Here is a 7,238-nt window from a genome sequence, read left to right as displayed (position 1 = left end):
CAAGGATCTTCTCAATCCCACCAATGATCCTTCCATCCGTCCATCACTCAGGCTGAGGTAACCAAGGTGGTTGGAAAACTACTTTGTGGCAGGGCTCTGGATGTTGTAGGGCTGTCTTGGCTGACACACCTCTGCAACATCACGTGGACATCTGGGGCAGTCCCCCTGGAATAGCAGATTGGGTTGGTGGTCCCTCTTTCTAAGAAAGGGGACCGGAGGGTGTGTTTCAACTATCGGGGGATCACACTTCTCAGCCTACATGGTAAGGTCTATTCAGGGGTACTGGAGAAGAGAGTCTGACTGATAGTCGAATCTCAGCTACAAGAGGAACAATGCGAGTTTTGCCCTAGTCGTGGAACACTGGACCAGCTTTTTATCCTCACCAGGGTCCTGGAGGGTGCGTGAGAGTTCACCCAAGCAGTCCACATGTGTTTTGTGGATTTGGAGAAGGCATTTGACCATGTCCCTTGGGGGATCCTGTGGGGAGTGCTCCGGGAGTACGGGGTTAGGGGCTCGTTGTTATGGGCCATTCAGTCCCAGTACAAACAGAGCAGGAGCTTGGTTCTTATAGCCAGCAGTAAGTCAGATTGATTTCCAGTTAGGGTTGGACTCCGCCAGGGCTGTCCATTGTCACCGATTCTGTTCATAACTTTTAAGTACAGAATTTCTCGGAACAGCCAAGTGGCGGAGGGTGTCCAGTATGGTGGCCTCAGGATTTCACGTCTGCTTTTTGCAGATGATGTGGTCCTGTGGACTTCCAGCTTTCTCTGGACCAGTTTGCAGCCAAGTGTGAAGCGCCTGGGATGAAAATCAGCACCTCTAAATCTGAGACCATGGTCCTCAGTCGGGAAAAGGGTGGAATGGTCTGTCCAGGTCAGGAGTGAATTCTTGCCCCAGGAGAATTGATGCGGCGTCTGCAGTAATGCGGACCCTATACTGGTCCGTCATGGTGAAGAGAGAGCTGAGCCAGAAGGTGAAGCTGTCAATTTACCAGTCAATCTACGTTCTGACTCTCACCTATGGTCACGAGCTTTAGGTAGTGACCAAAAAAAAGAGATTGCGGATACAAGCGGCCGAAATTCTCCACAGGGTCGCTGGGCTCTCCCTCAAAGATAGGGTGAGAAGCTTGGCAATTCAGGAGAGGCTCGGAGTTGAGCCGCTGCTCCTCCACGTTGAGAGAAGCCAGTTGAAGTGGTTTTGGCATCTGGTAAGGATGGCCTCTGGACGCCTCCCTAGGGAGGTGTTCCAGACATGTTAGATGGGGAGGAGACCCCGGGGAAGACCCAGGACACATTGGAGGGATCAACTGTCCATCAACTGTCTTGGGAACGCCTCGGTATCCCTCCGGAAGAGCTGGAGAAGGTGGCGGGGGAGAGGTTAGGTTGCTTAGGCTGCTACTGATGGATGGATGGATAGTTACTTTCCACCACTGGTTATCAGGAGAGTTCTTATAGCATTAAAATAAAATACTTTTTTTCATGACCAGTGACAATAATTTCCCTGAAAAGTAAAACCAAATAACTCAAAATACACTTTTAACAGCCATCAGTGGGTGGGAAGTTCAGCACTGCATTACTGTCATACAAATTGTGGCTTGTGGCCTTGGACGTGTCTTTATCTTCAGGATTTGTTATGTCACGCTCTTATACTGTAATTAAGCTAATATTCTAATTAGATGGCTATTGATTGGCCACAAAAGCTACTTTAAAATGCCAAGCATTAAGTACAAGTTCTTTCAGGAGACATTTGTGAGGCGATTAGATATGACAATCCACTTGTATAAAGAAGGAGAAATGCAAATGAGTTTCCAAAACTGCAGTTCAAGAAATAAAGAGAAATCACAGAGAAAATGTGACTCCTAACAACCACCTGGAAGGGCTGGTTCACCCCAAAACTGGCCCCAACAGATAAATAGCACTGAAAGCTTGCATCTTTGAGAGAGAGGAGAAAATCAAGCTGCTTCAGATCTTGGTAACTAAAATGATCTTAAATGCAGTTAATGCATCTAATAATATTTCTGTTTTTTTGGTTGTTGCAAGCTCATTGTAAGATTATTTAACATACTCACAGATGTTTTAGGTTATTTACTGAATAAAATGATTGACCTATTTATTCTTGTTTTAAGAAATGTGCTTATAAGCAAAAATAATAAGCCAAATTTTGTAAGATCATTTTAAGGACAAAATGTGTCTAAATCAGTTAAAATATCTGATAAAGAGCTAACAACAATCTCAACATGAGAAGTGTAGATATAATGACTCAAATGAAGGTATAAATAATTATAGAAAATCCTTTCAAACCCTTTTTTATAACCTCAGCACCCTCTGCAGTGTATCTGCATATTATCCCCATGTAATGTGCTGAGCATTTCTTTTATGTGCCAGGAATTATGGACTGCTGTAAGAGGACTGTACACTGGAGACAGGGGGCTGAAGTACAAAACTCACTCTGTGTTATAAATCTTTTTCTCTTTTTCTCTGATGTGTTTGTTCAGCTCTCAGTCGTGGTGTTTGTGTTTACCACAGCAGTGGTTTATGTCTCTGTTTAATGACATTACAGCTGACTGTGTCTCAGAGATGAAGTGCTGATGTGGTGAGGAAACTGAAGACTGCAGACTGAATGAGCTCTGCTGCAGCTCTCTGAGCTCCTGCAATGCTGCGAAGATCGTTTATGAACTGATCTGAACCCAGTTAGACCATCACTCACTGCAGCAGAGCAGCTCATTATTTGATATGTGATATACATTGAAGGGACATTGATATACACTATTTAGCCAAAAGTATTGGCTCGTCTGGCTTCACACGCAAAATCGAGTGAGATCCCATTCTTAATTCATAGGGTTTAATATGATGTTGGCCCACCCTTTGCAGCTATAACAGCTTCAACTCTTCTGGGAAGGCTTTCCACAAGGATTAAGAGTGTGTTTATGGGAATTTTTGACTGTTCTTCCATAAGCGCTTTTTGAGGTCAGACACTAGAAGGCCTGGCTCACAATCTCTGCTCTAATTCATCTCAAAGGTGTTCTGTCGGGTTGAGGTCAAGGACTCAAGTTCTTCCACACCAAACTCGCTCATCCATGTCTTTATGGACCTTGCTTTGTGCACTGGTGGGCAGTCATGTTGGAATAGGAAGGGGCCATCCCCAAACTGCTCCCACAAAGTTGGGAGCATGAAATTGTCTATTGCGCTTTACACCACTGCATTCCACATTTTGCATTGCGCTTGGTGATGTAAGGCTTGGGTGCAGCTGTTCGGCCATGGAAACACATTCCATGAAGCTCTCTACACTGTTCTTGAGCTGATCTGAAGGCCAAATGAAGTTTGGAGGTCTGTAGCAATTGACTGTGCAGAAAGTTGGCAACCTCTGTGCACTATGCGCCTCAGCATCTGCTGACCCAGCTCTGTCATTTCACGCGGCCGACCACTTTATGGCTGAGTTGCTGTCATTCCCAATCGCTTCCATTTTGTTATAATACCACTGACAGTTGACTGTGGAATATTTAGTAGTGAGGAAATTTCATGACTGGACTTGTTGCACAGGTGGCGTCCTATCACGGTACCACGCTGGAATTCACTGAGCTCCTGAGAGCGACACATTCTTTCACTACTGTTTGTAGAAGCAGTCTGCAGGCCTAGGGGCTTGGTTTTATACACCTGTGGCCATGGAAGTGACTGGAACACCTGAATTCAATGATTTGGATGGGTGAGTGAATATGTTTGGAAATATAGTGTATATTGAATGCACATTGATATATATTGAACAAAATGTTTTTTTTGTGTTGTAGTAAGGCGATCCCTGGTTCCTATCACCACCACTGTGAAGACATCTAAACCATTTCACACCAAACTGCTCTGAATCTTTCTGTTCACACCTCACACACTCAGTTATGAGGGAATTTTAAAAAATTGGTGGAGACTGTTTTGCTTATGTCAAAGCAATTTTATTATATGAACAGGTTGTACTTGTTATGGGAATTTTTGGTCCATCACTGATGCACAGTGTGGATTTTACCTTGAAGTCATTGCACAATTGCCTTATTGAATCAACCCGAAACTAAAAAACAGGAACTCATGGGGCGACTAAGACAATTTTGGCCATATGGCTAAACTGAATTAAATTAAATTCAATTGAGTCTATGATATATAATGCCTGCTCCACAAAGATCGACCGCTGAGGCGCCTCAACTCACAAAGATAAGCCTATATAGATATCCTGTCTCTAATGTAGTGCTGGAGAGATGGACCAAAACAGGGAAGGACAAAGGAGAGAGCTCCAGCTGAGGAGCAGCTCTCCCTCACTGGACTCTTTGTGCCTCATTTAAAGCTGAAATCAATAGTCCCATGCAGTCAGAGGGGCTGTATAAACCGGTAGTGAACAGTTCCAAGCAGACCAAGGCCTTTATTTCGGGCCATAAATATCCAAACTAGGTCAAAAACAAAGGTAAAACCCACATCTACAATGACCTTAATTTCTGCTACTGGTAGTATTTTAGCTCTAAGCTAATGGCTGTTCACATGAACATTTTCATCCTGTTCTAGATTAAACACAGACATTAGAAGCTCATAAAAGATTTGTAACAGAGTTCATATACACTATATTTCCAAAAGTATTCACTCACCCATCCAAATCATTGAGTTCAGGTGTTCCATTCACTTCCATAGCCACATGTTTATAAAACCAAGCACCTAGACCTGCAGACTGCTTCTATTAATGAAAGAATGGGCTCAGGTCTCCGTGAACACCAGCATGGTAGCATGATAAGACGCCACCTGTACAAGTCCAGTCGTAAAATTTCCTCACTACTAAATATTCCACAGTCAACTGTCAGTGGTATTAGAAGCGATTGGGAATGACAGCAACTCAGCCACGAAGTGGTTGGCCATGTAAAATGACAGAGTGGGGTCAGCAGATGCTGAGGCATATAGTACACAGAGGTCACCAACTTTCTGCAAAGTCAATCGCTACAGACCTCCAAACTTCATGTGGCCTTCAGATCAGCTCGAGAACAGCGTAGAGAGCTTCATGGAATGGGTTTCCATGGCCGAGCAACTGCATCCTAGCCTTACATCACCAAGCGCAATGCAAAACGTGGAATGCAGTGGTGTAAAGAGCAGCCACTGGACTCTAGAGCAGCGGAGACGTGTTTTCTGGAGTGACCAATCACGCTTCTCCATCTGGAAATCTGATGGCCAAGTCTGGGTTTGGCGGTTGCCAGGAGAACTGGCCTTGTCAGACTGCATTGTGCCAAGTGTAAAGTTTAGTGGAGGGGGATTATGGTGTGGGCTTGTTTTTGAGGAGTTGGGCTCGGCCACTTAGTTCCAGTGAAAGGAACTCTTAATGCTTCAGCACCAAGAGATTTTGGACAATTTCATGCTCCCAACTTTGTGGGAACAGTTTGGGGACGACCCCTTCTTGTTCCAACAAAGCAAGGTCCATAAAGACATGGGTGAGCGAGTTTGGTGTGGAAGAAGTTGACTGACCTGAGTCATGCCTTTGGGATAAATTAGAGCGGAGACTGCGAGCCAGGCCTTCTCGTCCAACATCAGTGTCTGACCTCACAAATGCACTTCTGGGAAAGTGGTCAAAAATTACCATAAACACACTCCTAACCCTTGTAGAGAGCCTTTCCAGAAGAGTTGAAGCTGTTATAGCTGCAAAGGGTGGGCCGACATCATATTAAACCCTCTGGATTAAAAATGGGATGTCACTCAAGTTCATATTTGATCGAATACTTTTGGCAATATAGTGTATTTGATCTTGTATGTGTCAGTGTTTCAGTGACTCTTTCAGTAAAGAGCTCAGACACAGAGCTCCTGCCTCTGTTTTACATTCCTAACAACTAACTGGAACACTGCTTAGACTATTCACAGTCAGTGGCGCATCTAAACCTGTTAAAAGTACTATAAAACAATAAAAACTACTAAAATATAAAAAACATAAAAACAAATAAAAACGGAATCCTGAGATTTAAAAATCTACTTTGATATGTATTTGGATAAAAACAGTACAACAACCATATGTGTAATGTTTCATTTATTTTATTTTGTAAACAAATTTTCATTCTTAAATTGATGCCTGCAACACTCGGGCAGGAGTAATTTAAGACTAGGAACATTATGAAATGTAAATTCGCAAAAAACAAAGTTCATGAGGCAAAAAAAAATCATATATTGTGTTTTCAATGTAATACAGGTCAAATTACCCCATAATTACTGATTAATACTTTCTTTTTTTATTAGAATTCTACACACGGTCCCAACTTATTGGAATTAGGTTTACATGTTAGTAGTTAATCTAAAGTGTAAGGCAGGAGTGCACAACATAGAACAAAGTACTGACGCGTTTTTAAATAAATACAGCTGGCACCTCAAATTCATTAGGCAGTTTCATGAAAATGCGAAACACTGCCTCCTTGTGTTAACATTCAAACATTTAACTCATTCTCCCGCCCATAGTCGTAACGCAATTCTGTATTTTGGTAAGCTATCCCAAAACTGCGGCAACGAAACTGAAACCAGCCAGATATTAATAGGTTAATAGTTACTTCAGTAGCATGAGTGAAAAAAGAAAAGTTGATCTTGAACAAGGGAATTTAACCCAGAATGGGCATCCAAGTACTTGTTTTATGAAACGTTTGAGCGTTTTCTCATGTCTGATGTGTTGGAATGCGTGGCCCTGGCAAAGGAATATAATTTACGGAGACATTAGGAAATAAAACACCCAAATCTCAGCGAATTACAAAGTGAGGTGAGAAAACAAAAGATTGAAGCACTAATAAAGCAACTGGAGATTCAACAAGGCGTGTTCGAAAAGAGACGAAAGGAATCTGATGCATGTACCATTGCTAGCTACAGGATTGCTAAACTCGTCGCAAAATCGCTCGCCCCTTTGTCGACGGAGAATTTGTTAAAGACTGTATGATGGAAGTTTGTGATGTACTTTGCCCAGAAGCCAAAGATGCTTTTAAAAACATAAGTCTCTCAAGAACAACCATTCAGCGACGCATTTTTGACATGGCCAGCAATTCGTACTGCCAGTTGAAAAACAAAATAAATGACCTCATGCATTTTTCTGTTGCTTTGGATGAGAGCACAGACAATACCGATACAGCACAGCTCTCAGTATTCCTCCGTGGTGATACATGCCAAATCTATCAAGAACTTGCAGCAGTAGTGCCTTTGTCTGGTAGATCAACCGAGTTTGAGATTTTCAATGTATTCAGAAAAGCAGTGGAGGAC

Source organism: Pygocentrus nattereri, chromosome 5 (assembly GCF_015220715.1).
Source record: "Pygocentrus nattereri isolate fPygNat1 chromosome 5, fPygNat1.pri, whole genome shotgun sequence".
In the NCBI taxonomy this organism is placed as follows: domain Eukaryota; kingdom Metazoa; phylum Chordata; class Actinopteri; order Characiformes; family Serrasalmidae; genus Pygocentrus; species Pygocentrus nattereri.
Note: the sequence above shows the minus strand (reverse complement) of the source record.